General features: G+C 48.7%; 1 long non-coding RNA gene across 1 annotated transcript; it reads left to right on the forward strand.

The window, feature by feature from the left end:
• Positions 1-11820: 11820 nt before the first annotated feature.
• Positions 11821-13529, forward strand: LOC134434406 (uncharacterized). The gene is made up of 3 exons (XR_010031858.1): positions 11821-11863; positions 12523-12640; positions 13485-13529. It is a non-coding gene; the product is annotated as an uncharacterized LOC134434406 (long non-coding RNA).
• The last annotated feature ends 1300 nt before the right edge of the window (positions 13530-14829 follow it).

Here is a 14829-nt window from a genome sequence, read left to right on the forward strand (position 1 = left end):
TTCCAATACTACTGCTGTGGGTTTGATTTTCTTACTGATTAGGTTCAGTGTCCGGCCTCAAGAAATCAGTCCAGAAAGAACAGGCAAACCTCAGCTTGCAAGTTAGAGTGCAAGTCTTTAATCTGCCATTTTTGCAGCATCTACAAACTACTTTTCAACATATTTGCAAAAAAATCTCTTAGTTCTTGCTATACCTATCCAGAACCTGACTCTCTCCTCATTTTATTTTGATTTGAGATCTCAGCATGATTTTTTTCTGGACAGGGAAGTAAGAACCAGCTGCAAATACAGACTACAAGTGTGAATCTGTACTGCAGGAACTGAGCTGTAGCTTGGAATTAAAGGCAAGAAGTGATGCCACGGTAAATGTGAACGTTTAGTGCTGGCATAGGAGCCTTCTGCAATGCTCCACCAACCCATGGTTCACATTGCTACAAACTCTTTCTGGTGTTACAAAGAATGTTGAAGACCTGACTGTAAGTAAAAAAAATAGCCAGAATGTTAATTTTTGTTAATATGGCAGACAATGACTGTCTAATAATTCAGAGCTCATAGAAGTGAGTATTCAGATTTCCACTTAGTACGTGCTGGCAGTTTTAATTTGAAATCAACAGGTTTATCCAAATCAAGCTATCCATAGGAATTAATTTTCTCAATGATCTACCTAAAAATGCCTCATTGTCTGATAAGTTTAGTAGAAATTTGCAAAGTCAACAGTCCACAGATTTGAATTTCTTGTTTAGTGGCTATTCTGCAGGAAAGCTTTTACAGACTAATCAGTTTGGATACAATTAAAATGCCAGTACATTTCATCTAGCCATTCTGGTATTAGAACAAAACCATATGACTTCACAGCCTTTTAAAAAATATTTTAAAATAAATTTTCAAATCAACAGTCTGAGTAGGACTCAGAATAAAAACTCTACCAAACTTCAACTCCATTGGAAGATTCCCTTGTCACCCTGTGAATCAGCTCTACATTCAGAAGATTAAAAGTCCCAATGATGGTGGTTTTGGTATGGTTAGGAACAGGGGAGGGGTCTTCTTCCTTCTCAGCTCCATGCTGCAGTGCCTTTGGGATGTGGCCTGCTGGCCGTTGTTTGTGCACCCTGGTGTTTCTCCATGAGGCAGAAAGTGCAATTGCATTTCCAGCCCAGAGCCCGTGAGGAGTGGGGCGTGCAGGGCTGTGCCAGACACAGGCCAGCAGCTGTGCCCCAGAGGGTTTTGGTTCCTGCCCAGTGCAGCTGGTGCATCTCTGCCGTGAGTGCCTCCCCTTCCAGGTGCCCATGGACAGCAGGTGCAGGGTTCTGCAAGGGGCATGGAACAGGGTGGGGATGTCTGCTGGCAGCAGAGTGCAGCGGAGAGCAAACAGTCCAGGATGGTCCTGGAGTGTGTGACAGAGAACTCCTGACACAGCTGGTGACTGAGCCAGTGAGGGAAGGCACTGCTGGGCCTGCTGTTTGTGAGGAGAGAAGGGCTGCTGGGTGACAGCAGGGTTGGAGGCGGCCCTGGGTTCACTGATCAAAAACTGCTTGTGTTTGGTTCCCAGAGAAGGAACAGGAGACTTTGGGGAAGTGTTGACATGCAACAAATTGATAATTTGTTAAGCTTTCCAGGCAGTGCTTGATCGTACCCTCCCTCACGCCAGTGGTTAATGTGTGCAAGTGGATGTCTTAGCCTTGAGAATAAAGACAGTGGGCCTACTGAGGAGGTAGCTGCAACGCATTCAAGGAGAAGAAGTCTCCTGACCGTGGGAGGAGAATTTGAGGAATGGGATGTGCACCACATGGCCAGCAGAGACCCTCAAGAGACCCCTACTCTAAATGTCAGTAATTTTGGGGAATTGATTTAAACATGTCAAATACTTTGTGAGAATATTTAGCCTGCGAGTTTGAGCAAAGTAATGAATAAAAGTAATGAAAGTCATGTCTTAGTTCCATGGATACTAACACGTGGGTGTGCAGGTTTCAGGGCAGTGATTCCTCACACACCCAGCACTGAAATAAAGTAATGCCTCTTTTCTCACACTGAGCTGGCAGTGTGGATCGGCCCTGCTCGGTAACATTCATTTTGGTCATTTCTACTGAAGTATAAAGAATGGTTGAAATGAAATCTTTTCCAGCTGTTTCCCTTTGGTTTACCTGTTTGAGGGTTAAAATTGTGTGCTGCAGGTGTGCTGGGTGTGTGCAGAGCAGTGCAGCCCCAGAAACGCCTTGGCTTGCCCACAGGTTGTCATGCCTTGTTGCCAGGTGTGCCCACCTGTGGCAGGAGAAGGAGCCCGCAGTGCAGTGGGCACCGTGCCCTGCCCAGCCGGGGCTCTCTGGCTAGGGTGTAACCTAACCTGACATGCTTTTGCATATCTTCTTGCTCTTTCTTAGTGACTGAGTTGATTTTGAAAGAGAAAGAGCATTAGGATGCCTCTGGTTTGGTAAAGCTCCTGCCAAGAGGTTCAGCTAAAAAGGGGGTGTCTGTAGCCACAGGGGCAGCATTTGCAGGGGAACCTGCAGGGCTCCGTTCCCTCCACGGGAGAGTCTGTGGCAGCAGAGTCTGTCATTTCCTCAGGTTGCTGGGACAAGCAGGACAACTTCCAAAATGCAGACTGGGAGGCCTTCTCAGAAGGCCTTCTAAAGACTTTGTAGCTCTCCCCAGAACTCAGGGAAAGCTTCTTTCATTCTAAATTTTGTAATGAAAGGATTTGACTGTCCGTTTTGACCCTTGACTGAGTGCTAAAAGAGTGATTCCCTTTGCAGTGAAGTGCAACCGCCAAAGCAGTGAGTGTCTGCTCCTGAGTCCTGGAGCTGCTGCTGTGCTCTTTCACAGCAGAACTGCCACAGCTCAGGGGGATTTGGGGCAAGCTTTTCTTGGGGGACTGTTTTCAGCAACTTAATGGGAATTAGTGCATGCAACTTCTTTTTTGAAAAAAGTACCTGAAAGACAAGAGAACAAAAGCTGCTTTATCTGTTGGATAGAACAGAAGCATTGAGTGTTGAAGAACAATTTGCATTTTCTTGATCATGTTTGTATTCATTTACTGACTAGACAGGCCAAAGTGTAGGCACAACCAAGATTATTGTCCTGATCTCTTGCTGGCTGTGTGAAAGAACTATGTCATGTGGAGGGATGTTGATAAAGAAAAATACTCTCTGTTTGGGTTGACTTCTCTTCTGTGGGATTCAGCAGCCCAGGCAGTTTTCTCACAGCACTTGTTCATTTTCCCTTGCCCACTCCAGGTCACCTGAAGGGTGTATTCAGAGGTGCTGATCCTGAGGTGAGTGAGAAAGGAACATTTCATGTTCCTGGTGCTTAGGAATTGTAGAGCAAGCTGTGAGCTTGGCCTGTGGCAGTAGAGTGTAGAGGGCCAGCTGGGTAGGCTGAAAGAAAATCCATATCCATGTCTGCAGCAGCAATAACAAAGGCATCACTGGCTATTTCCTAATTTTCCATTTCAGAACTTTCAAGGAATTAAAAGCTCATTTTGCAGAGAGAATGTTGCTTCTTGATAGTAGCCAGGGCGGAATGTCTAATTCAGAACTATTAGCAATTCTGTTGAATTAGCCCATTTAAATTTAGTGTCAGTGACTCAGAATCCCATTGTTACCAAAGTTTCTGATTTTTCCTTAGCAGAGCTGGTTGTAGAAATAGAGCTGAATAGATTAAAGTGCTGAATAGAAATAAGGTTATAAATTATAGGTAACTTTCTGTCCCTCACACTGCTGTCTGTCCACAGATCACAGAACCAACAGCAGTCTCTCCTCTGGCTCCCTCTGCTCATGGAGAGGAGGCCGAAGAGGAGGCAAATGAGGTGGATGAGCGCCAGCCTCCATCAGTGCTCACACCACAGCCTGAACATTCTGAGCCAGTAAGTGCCAGCTGTGTGTGCTGCTGTCTTTAGTGCAGGGCAGAGCTGCAAGTTTCTGACCAGCCAGCACTTGCTGTTGCTGGCTGAGGATGCTGAGTGCTGGAGTCCTGCCAGGGCCTGGTGATTGCCCCCAGCCTGTGACAGCTGGACAATGGGCTTTGGTCTGTCATGTTTAGGGACCAGCTTCCTGGCATTTTGATAGGAGCCAGCCTGAAGCACGAAGGCTCCCTGTTCCCAGAGCAGGGAGCGTGTCAAAGACACTGTGCTCAGCCTTGTTGGATACACAGGGGACACTGTGGTGTGGAGAGACGTGTCCCCCTGGACAGACTGGCCAAGTTGCTGCAGGCACAAAAAAAATGTTGATCTGACCACAAAAGCTCTTGGTGATGCTTTGTCCCCACAAACTTCTTGGGTGTGCTTACTTGGGAGTATTTCAGAGACACACTGGGGATGTAGAGTTGCTGCTTGAAGTCAGGGATTTTGGTGCCTTTGTTGCCAGGTTGCTCTTTTGCCTCTTCAGGCAGAGCAGCCAGTAGCAGAGCAGATAGGTGCTCTGAGTCTGCCTGTTTCTTGGTCTTTGATAAGCTGCAAGGAGATGACTGTGCTGTCCATGAAGCTGTGGGGATCCATTCTTGTCTAGTGTGGCAAAAGAAACAAAGGGAGTAGTTCTGAACCCTTCTTCTGAGGCAAAAACCAGACACTGCATGTGTCTGTTGATACCTTCTATTGTGTAGTTTGCTTTGAAAATTGCATTGGAGCCTAGAATGGGAGCAAAGCTGCAAGTCCTTGACTGCTGTCCTGTAAAGCTAAAACCAGGATGTATGCCTTGCAATGATGCCTGCAGTATCTGAAGTGCAATGGGCACCTTTGTGGCTGGGGAGCTGCGTGGGCCCAAAGGACGCAGGGCTGGCGGCCTTGAGCAGCTGAAGATGAGGCAGCGTGGGGCCAGGGGGCCAAGAAGGCCAAGGGCACGGTGGCTGTGCCAGCAGCAGTGGGGCAGCAGGAGCAGGGCAGGGAGCGTGGCCCTGTGCTGGGCAGCGCTGCGGCCACAGCTGGAGTGCTGTGTGCAGCTGTGGGCCCTGGGAAGCAGAAAGTCATGGAGGGGCTGCAGCGTGGGCACAGAGGGACAGGGGAGCTGGGCAAGGGGTGCAGCACAAGGCCAGGGAGGAGATGCTGAGGGAGCTTTAGCCTGGACAATGGGGGCTCCTGAGGGACCTTCAGGCAGACGTCCATTGATGCCTGCCTTAGATCCATAGAGCCAATGCTCAGCACAAGGGCTGTTTCCCTGCCAAACATCCCTTCACTGCATCCAAGTGCTTTAGACACCAGAGTGGGTAACATTTTCATATTTTGTTTGTTTTTTTGTTTTTTTGTTTGCTAGAAGGAGAAGCCTTGTGTAATTTCTCCTTCTCCAGGGAGCAAGGGAGCTTTTTCTCAATCTTTCCTGCCCTTTTCCAGCACTGGCAGAAACACATCACTTTCAGGTTAACGGCTCCTGTGTCTTTTGGCAGCCCAGGGAATCAGTGCGTGTTGTGTTTGGGAATTGAGCAGGAAATCAATGCCCTTGCATTCCAGCTGGTGCTCAGAGATTAGAGGAGCTGGAGGGGCTGGGCTGCATTTTTGATTCCAGCCACTTCAGCACCATCAGTGTGGTCGAGTCCAAGAGAAGAACTTGCCCGAGCACAGATGCACAAAGAGTGCAGTTCCCAGTGCAATGCTCTGGGTCTGGTTGCATTCCATAGGGACCCACACGCTCCAGATTCCCCAAGAGTGAGGGTTACTGAAGCAACAGGAGAGCAAGTTCAGGATGGCTGCTGATCGGGGCACTGCTACCGAGTGCTGATGTGTGTAGTGACAGAAAGGACAGTATTGATTCACGGTGACCCCCCCGTGGGGAATAATGTGCTTTGACTCTATGATTTAGAAGGTTAAACAAATGCTTTCTTAGGCTATGCTATATTACACTAGCACTATATTAAAACTCTACTATAGACATACTATACTAAAAAGCTGCTAAAGAAAAACTCATGACTGTCTCCAGATAGTCACAACACAGCTTTTATCTAATTAGCTAATCAAGCTAAACAACTATCACTAAAATCCAATTAACAAATCACTTTCAGTAAACAATCACTATAACACATTCTACGTGAACTGAACAACAAGAACAGCAAGTAGAGATAATTGTTTTCTCTTCTTCTCTAAGTTTCTCATTACCTTCCCTTAAAAAAACCTAGGAGAGAGAATTATATCTCTCTCTGTTCAAAGAATGTAAATAACATAGCACAGTAAAGAGAGATTATAAAAGTGAGATCTGTCTATCTGTCTATTTGAATCTTCCTGGCTCTGCTCCAAAGCAGTGGAAGATGCAAAGCTCACCTAAAGGCATCCCTTCAGGAGAGGAGTAGAGACAAGTTCCACTGACTGATCCTGAGCAGGCAGAGATGTTTCCCCCTCCAGAGATGGTTGTTTTTTCCCCTCATGTTTTCCTGCTCCAGCCTTTTCTGACCTGAAGCCTTCATTTGTCCTTTAAATTTTTGCATGTCCTAAGGGAACTATCCCATGCTGTAGCTGGGGTCTGGTGACTTTGCTCATACACGCATTACATGACACATGGTTTCCTTCACTGGCATCCCCAGGGCTGTGTGAGTGCATTCAGTAATGGGGCCCTATGAGAAACTCTGTTACTGCTGGTCAGGATTGTCAGTTGACAAAAGAGGGAGAAGAAACACCTTGGTCCTCCTCCATGTACTGAGATGGCCATAGAGGTTCTCTGACATCCATCAGAGATCTTTGCATGCATCCTTATCTCCTGAATGACCCGGTTTTCTAACAAGAGTGTGGATGTCAGGAAGGAGGAATGCTGGTGCAGGCCTGGAGAGAATGTGAACTCCAGAAGTGTCTCTCACAAGGAGTGAGCTCACCCAGGAAGCCCCTGCAGAGCCAGGATGGAGCTGTGGGACAGGGCAGGGTGTCAGTCACTACTGAAAGAAAAACAGGACACGGCGGAAGCAGAGGGAGGCCCTCACCAGACCCTTGAGAAATGCCACCCCTTCCCTGTCAGCTGCCTGAGAGGCTGCTGGAGCTTCAGTCCCAGATGGCCCCTGATTGTAAGGCCAGGGTCACTTTGGAATCTGTTCCTCCCCTCGGGCAGAGAACGACCCAGGAGAGCAGCAGCACAGTGCTTTGGGAGCGTGTGAGCCCAGCAGTCTGTGAGTCTTGACCCACAAAGAGCGTATGGGAAGCTGAAACCCATCTTCTCTTGCTTTCTGTGCAGGTGCTTCTAGAGAAAGAGCAGGAGCACACTGCCTCATCTGAGATGCCATGCCAGACTCAGGGAGAGCTGTTCCCTGCCCGAGAGCAGGAAGAGCAGCTCAGGCAGCAGGTGGAAGAGCCACAGGAGAATGGCCAGGTGAGCCTGACTGGCCAGGGCACAGAGGGAAGGGCAGGAAGAGGGGCATAAACCAGAGCTCAAGGGACTGAGGAGGCCAGGAGTCCCACAGGAACTGGAAGCACAGAGACTTGAAATCTGCAGAGATCAGCCCTGGGACAGGATGGTTACAGTGGAAACAGAGCTGGGTAGGGAAGCAGAAAGAAGGGGCTGAATAAATGTGATTTTGAGGCTAAAAGAGGGAAAAGCTGAGCCTGATGGCAGCTCTCAGTCACTTGCTCTGCTTTTGTGTGTACAGAACATCAAGGCAGAGCCACAAGCAGAGATGCCTGAAGCTCAGAGTGACATCATGGCAGCGAAGAGGAGGAATGAAGACATCCAAGAGGAGAAGAATCTCCCTATGCAGAGGGGCCATCAACAAAAACAGGTGAATGAAGGAATGGCAGCCACTCCACTCATCAAAGAGAGTCCTTTCCGTTGTTGTTTACAGAAAATTGACGAAAAGCTGGAGGCACAGCTGCAGGAAACTGAGGCTAGGATCAAGGTAAGGAAGAAGAGGCTAGACGAAAAAATTAAAATCATCAAAGAGAAAATGAATTGCCTCCTTCAGGAGCAAAAGGCTCTAGAAAAGCATATGAGTGAAATAGCACTAGGCACTGCAGTCACCCAAGGGGTGGTTTCTGCCCTCCTTGCCTTTCCAGTGCAGAGCAGCAGGGGTGGGTGATGCCTCTGAGTGCCATCCTGATGAGGCCTCTGTCAGAGCTGCTCTCAAGGACACTTCCCGCTCTGCTGGATCTCAGATGATGCTCTAGGCAGTGGCATTACTGCTCTGGCCATTTAGCCAGCAGTCACCTGAATGAACTCCTGCTGGCTTCTTCCAGGTGGCCTTGTTTCTTGAGGTGTTTTTGCAGGTGAACATGGTCACTCACATAGATTTGGAATACGAGCTACAAGCTGTCTGTATCCCTTGTGAATGCTCCTGTCCTTTTCTTTCCTTTCTTCCCAGTCGATGACTCCTGGCTGACGGGGACAAGCTGTAGTCTCTGACTGCTTTGTTCTGTTTGACTTGAGGTGGAAGTGTCGCCATCCTACCAGGCAGCCTGCAGAGAGTTCCAGCAAATGATGGGCAACCAAGAGCCCCGAGGGTGGCATGAGGCCCAGGCACTGAACCATCCAGAGATGCTGCAGGATAAGCACCTCCCGAGGAAGGTGCAGAAAAAGAGAATTTCATGGCAGGAGGTAGAACATTAGAATGAGGAGCTGCAAATGTATCTGCAGACCTAGGAGGGGGAAAGGAGTCTTTGGGAGCAAGTGGAGCAGTCATTGCTGCAGTCATCCTTTAGAACAAGAAACTGGCTATGAACTCGAGTAAAACCAGCCTTTGCTTTTGACCATTTGGTTTCACAAGTGGACATCCAAAGCAATCCAGTTGAGGAGCTCTGCATGTGGCTGACAGCAGCTTCCTAAGGGCTTGCATTTCAAATGGCAATCTCTCTTGCATTTCAGGGCAATCTCTGCCACATCTTCCTGACATCAATTCATTTCTTGTCTCAGATCTACACCGACTCTGACACTGAAGCTGCTGCAGAAGCAGCAGTGCCGTCCCAAGGAGCCTTTGCTCCCCAGCTGAAGAAGTGGAGCCTGAGCCCTTGGTTCACCTGCCGTGCTGACCCAGCTGCTGCTCAGCAACAGGAGACGGCAGGTGACTCCCCTGGAGCAGCAGAGTACGTCTGGCATCTTTCTCATCTGAGGGACAGTGTGTTGTGTGCACGTGTCAGCATAGCTGTACCAAAGGGTTCTGCTCAGTTTAGTGTCACAGAAGTGCTGGCAGTGCTCCGAGGCAGCAAGAGAGAGCTCTGGGTGTTCCTGCTGCCTCTGAGGGCAGCTTAGACTGGCTGGAGTTTGCCTGAGCTTCCCTCTCTGCAGAAGGCAGAAGCAGGGATTGTTCCTGGATAAGCAGAAGGCTGTGACTGCTTGAGTCCTAGCCACTGGCAGAAGCCCTGCTGAGATCAGTCTCTAGGAGAACACATCAAGCCCTTTGTGATTCTGCAGCACAACCCAATGAATCTGCTTCTTGCCCTTAACAGCTGCCAGTGCTGTGCTCTCAGATAAGATCTGGTAGGGTTGAGACCAGAGCCCAGTGGATTCTGTGTCTACCATCACCTGTTGGGACAAAAAGGGCCCTGATCTGCGCCTCGGCGTGGCTGATCTCAAAGCCCATCCTGTTGTGTCTTGAATGGGGGCAACAGCTTGTCTGGGGCTCAGGCTCCCTCTGGCTTCTTCCCATCAGTGCCTCTCAGTGCTCATGCTTGGGCTTTGCCAGCCTTGTTGTGGTCGCTGCCCTGCCCCTGAGGGCTGTGGGAATGCAGAGGCTGGAGCCTTCCTTAGCTGGGAGGGTCCCGCTGCTGCCCGGCTGCTGCAGCGCGGAGCTGCCTGAGGCCACAGCCCCTGCTCTGGGCCGGCTTCTGCCTCGCACGGCCTGGACTCACAAGAGGGTCAGCATCTCCTCTGGGCAGCTCTCTGTGTCACAGGGGCGCCTGAGGAGCACTGCTGTCCTCTGTCCCGTGCCCGCCGTGCCGAGTTGGGAAGATGGAGACGTGTGCGGTGCCGAGAGGGCGAGTGCAATGGGAGAGACTGATCCACGCTGTCAGGGTGAAGAGAAGCGGCGCGGTTCTTCACGCGGGGCACGGGCAAGGGCGTCTTTGGGCTCAGCCTGCTCATAAAGGGTGAGGGTTCTGATGCTGGAAGCCCCGTGGGGATTGGTTCTAGCATGAGCTGCTCTGGTTTACAAACACAGAGGCATTCTTCTGGCAAACTGCTGCAAGGTGGAGAAGATGGGAACACTTGGCAATATTCCTCCTGTTCTGAACTTGGCATCTGTTCAGCGGAATTGATTCCAGATGTCCAGGTGCATTTAATCTTAGCAAGTAAGAAACCTTTTCTAAATCTCACAGTGTTTATTCCCAAGAAAACAAAGGCACTGTTAGTTCCAGCTCTCCTTAATGTTTCTAGATGACAAACTTACTTGCCTTGGTAGGTATTCTCTTCTGGTCTCAGTCTCCTCTGAATGTATCTCCCTGTGCTTCCCTGTGTGCCTGCTGTCAAGAGGTCTCTCCCTTCAAAGGATGCTAGAAATCAGTCTCTCTGACAGCCCCTTGTGCTGTGGGCCTGCTGTTCTTCTCTTGTTGTTCCAGTTCCTGTTCCTGTTGTTGTTAGCCAGCTGTCCACCAAGGGAGGGCTCAGAGCCCCAGACAGTGGGGCTGCCTTTTGTATCTCCTAGAAGGTGGGATCTCTGCTTTAAAGTGAACATCTTGCATTTTGTTTCCCTCAGGGAGAATGGTGAAGATGGAAAATCCTATTCTAAAATACATTGAACTTGAAAATATTGGCAGTGGGTGAGTCCAAGCAATGTTAATTGTACAAAACTGCATCAGGCGTTTTGCTGGTGGAATAGGTATCAAGTGTGAAGTCAGACAAGCTGCAAATGTGTTCAGGCACTGGACTCAGATGGTCAGTGCTGATCAGAATTTCTAAGTGTGCTCAGAAGGCACTGTCAGAGACATCTCCATGCTTCCAGTGTCCTGCAGATCTGCGGCATTGGCAGCACAGATCTCCTGTGTGGGCTGGCTTTCACTGCAAGATCTAAATGGCTTCTCCTTTCTCTGCTTCTGTTTTGGTTCTAGGACTTTTGGAGATGTTTGTAAAGCTCTCAACACTACCACAGGAGGAGAGGTAAATGTCAACAGCCCCTGCAGACTCTGCTGCACTTGAGGTCTTTCCCCTCTGGTGTGAGCTGTGGCTGGAGCTTTGGGCAGAGCTGTGCTGAAAAGGCACAAGAAGCACAGACTGGTGCCAGCCCACAGAACGCATTTGGGACTTTGTCCTCCTCAGCTGCCAGAAGGAAGGCACGGAGGGCAGCGGTTCCTTTCAGAGAAGGACACACTCACTAGCTCTCCACTGCTAAAACAAAGGCGCTACCTTTGAGCACCTCACTGCTCTTTGGGGCTACAGCTTCAGAGTCCTGAATTCTCATTTCTGGCTGCCAGCAAATCCATCTGAAAGTTACTGGTAGTTCCTTAGCCACCTGCAGTTCTGCACTTGGAAACTGCACATAGGGAGAGATCAGCAAGGCATCCCTGAAAGCCCTAAGCCCTGCCCATAGCCCAAGATGTATCCACAGAGTATTAAGGCAAGGATTACTTCTTCTGAATCCCAAATGACACAGCAGAGAGTGTGGTCAGAGGTTTGTGGGTGATAACTGAGACACCGCTGTTACCAAGTGGTCAAGGCAAAATGTCAGTGGCCCCACGTGTCCTGTAACTGGCTCCCAAGGGAGCAGAGAAATGGGCTGTTGGAATGTCAGTTCCTAATTACTGCACTGCCTAATCACAAGGCAGTTTGGCACAGCTCAGCTGTGTCATTGCAAAATCACTCGCTCCACTTGCCTTGTGGTCTTGTGCTGCACACCTCTCAAGTTACTGATTTTCAATGTCATTTTAGGTGGCCATCAAGAAAATACATCTTCAAGGACTGAAGAGGAAGGAACTAAAAGTCAATGAACTCATGGTCATGAAGGTGAACAGGAATCCCAACCTGGTCAACTGTTTAGACAGGTGAGTTGTGCTTTTGTCCTATGAATGTTTGTTCACATATTGCAAACATGCAAGGTAAAATCCCACTTTGGTCACTGGCAGAAAATAGAGCTGTAATTATTGGCTAATTATTATTGCTCTTTTCATCTCCAGTGGATGGGAAGAGATTGCATTTTGTCTGCATGAGTCTTTGCTGGCACATGGTATTGGAAAATTGTTCAAAAACCCGGATGAGTCTTGTCTTACTAAATCAATGATCTCTATATTCACAGCCACCACTTTGTTTTGGAGCTTGATTTTTTTCAAGTGTCTTCTTACATCCAGGTAAACTAACAAGGATTTCCCTTGGATTGTTGCCACTGTTTTCCATTGCTATGCATGCCAGGAAGACTAGGTGCTTTTTTCCAGAAACACCATGCATGACAGGCTTTTTATCTGGGCTGTTACTAAACTGCACATTTTGCTTGCTGCCCATCTAAGACATCTCCTTTTACGCAGCTGTACCTTTCTCCTTGAGACTGCACAGATGGCAAACAATGCACAGAGGGAATGCACAAGAGGGAATGTCTATTCCTTTATTTTGTCTTTGTCTCAAAGGGATCTGAAGAGTCAACCCGTCTTTTCCAAACAGCAACCTAGCCATGTACATTCATCTCCACGCCCTTGTTTCCTTCTTTCAGCTATCTTGTGGGTGAGGAACTGTCCCTGGTTATGGAGTACATGGATGGAGGCACTCTGAGCAATGTCATCAGCCAGACCTACCTGTCTGAAGAAGAGATGGCAGCCATCAGTCGGGAGGTCAGCAATCCCATCTGTGTTTCCAAGGGCTTGGGCAGCATTGTCTGGGAAACAGGGCCTCAGAGCTGGAGTGATTTCCTGTGCCGAGCTTTGTTTCTGTGTTGCTGCTATTCTATGGGCAAGTAAAAGCATCTCAAGGGAAAGGCCTGCCAGTGCCCCTGCACTCCCTGTACTCAGTGCCAGTACTCTTATCTCCTGCCGTTGTATTCTAGCTCTGTCTCTTGTATTTGTATTTGCTGTTCTCCACCTTGCCTCTCTAAATGTTTGCCTGGAGTCTGTCTTCACTGCATTCCTTGCCTGTGAAAGCAAAGGTGCTGGTGGCAGGATTTGAAATGATCAGCAAAGAAAAAAGACTCCTTTCTCACAGTCCTCAGCTGAAAAGGATAGTAGTGCAGCCAAAATGCTCTTTGCTTCTGGAAAGTGACTGGTGTGATACATCCAAGCCTGTGCTGAGGCCAGCAAGAAAATCTTTGTCATGCAGCCTCCCACCCAAAAGTGATCCACTAAAGACCAGAGGGAGGGACTTTTCCCTTCCAAACCCCTCCTTTGTCCTCTGCATGGAAAAAGCAGGTCCACTGCAGCAGGAGTCGTCCTGGCTGGTTGGCAGGGGACAGCCTACAACAGCAGGTGCTGTTGCTCTTTCAAAAGCTGACGTGCCTTTCCTCAGAAAGGTCCTGCTCTGCAAGTGTTGGAGCAGCAAGCTCTTCCTCTCAGTGGCCATTACTGTTCTGCCATTACTCCCCATTCCCCTGGAGAGGGAATCTTTTAGGTTCTTTGTTTTCTTTCTTGTGGGATGAAATCACATCACTCATTTTTGACCTCCTGTTTCTGTTTTCTCTCTCAGTGCCTGCAAGGACTGCAATTTCTTCATTCAAACCACGTCATCCACCAAGATGTGAAGAGCAGAAACATCCTTCTCAGAACTGACGGTTCTGTCAAGCTGGGTCAGTATATTCTTGGTCAGGTGCAGCGTTCCAGAGATGTGGGTGTGGGGCTGCTTCGTGTGACTGCCAGCTCCCCAAAAATGGTGCTGGTGGCAGTGCAGGGACCCCTGCTGCGAGCTGAGGGCACAGTTGCAACGTGCACAGAGGTATAAGGAACCACAAGCAGTCAAGAGTGGCCTTGCTCTGTGTTTGTCCCTTCCAGACAGAGGGAGCTACAATCTAAAGCTTCAAGGGAATTAAGTCCACTGCTCTGAGCAGCATTAAGAAACCTGGGTTTTTTTGGAGGTGGCCAATTCCATACTCCCTTGGCTAAAGCCCCAAGGAAATCAAGCGTGGACAGTTCTCCAGGAGATTCAACAGCACATTCTTAGCCCGAGAGTGGGGAATTCTTTTGCTTGGTTTCCTAATTGGAGCTGGCTTTCATGGGTTGTTGTTTTCTCTACAGCTGACTTTGGCCTCTTTGCTCAGCTCAGCCCTGAGCAGGGCAGACAGAGCTCCGTGGCCGGTGCTGCTGGGTGGCTGGCGCCTGAAGTGGTGACAGGCCAACCATGTGGCCCCAAAGTGGACATATGGTCTTTGGGAATCGTGGGCATCGAAATGGTGGAACGAGAAGTTCCTTCCTGGAATGCAACTTCTGTCTTGGTAAGGTGCAAATACTCACTGATCCCACTGTCTTTATCACCTTTCCCATGCTCGGTGTGCCGTTGGACAAAATCCCATTGCCATCTGCTGGCACCACTTCCACCAAGGTCTCCTTCTAAAAATGCCCCTGCAACACATCAGCATCTGCTGTAGCTTTGGTTGTATCAGAAAGGGAAGTGGCAGTTCAGAAACCTAACCAGTTCAGAAACCTGCCATTTTGGCCTCCAGCTGTGCCTGACATTTCCCACTTGTTTTTTGAACAATGTTGGAACTCTGTTTCTGAAGGACAAGAATTTTTCAGTGGAGAGGGTAGACATGTGATAAACATCCTGAGCAATGGAGGTTAGACCTTCCCAGTTTCAATTTTATGGAAAACATAAGAAAAAAAGGAAAAAGAAAAGTAAACAAAAAAGGAAAAGAGAAAAAACCTACTACCAAAGCAATGCCCAAGCAGTTCTGCTTGCTTTTTCATTTTTTAAATACAGCTCTTCTCTTCCATTCTGTAGCATCTTTTCCAAATCCTGTGGATCTTCAAAACTTTCAGGCTTTCAAGTCATCTGTACATTGTTCAGTAATGTGTGTGGGTGGCCTGGATAAGTTTAG

The sequence above is a fragment of the Melospiza melodia genome, unplaced genomic scaffold, assembly GCF_035770615.1.
Source record: "Melospiza melodia melodia isolate bMelMel2 unplaced genomic scaffold, bMelMel2.pri scaffold_35, whole genome shotgun sequence".
Classification (NCBI taxonomy): Eukaryota; Metazoa; Chordata; class Aves; order Passeriformes; family Passerellidae; genus Melospiza; species Melospiza melodia.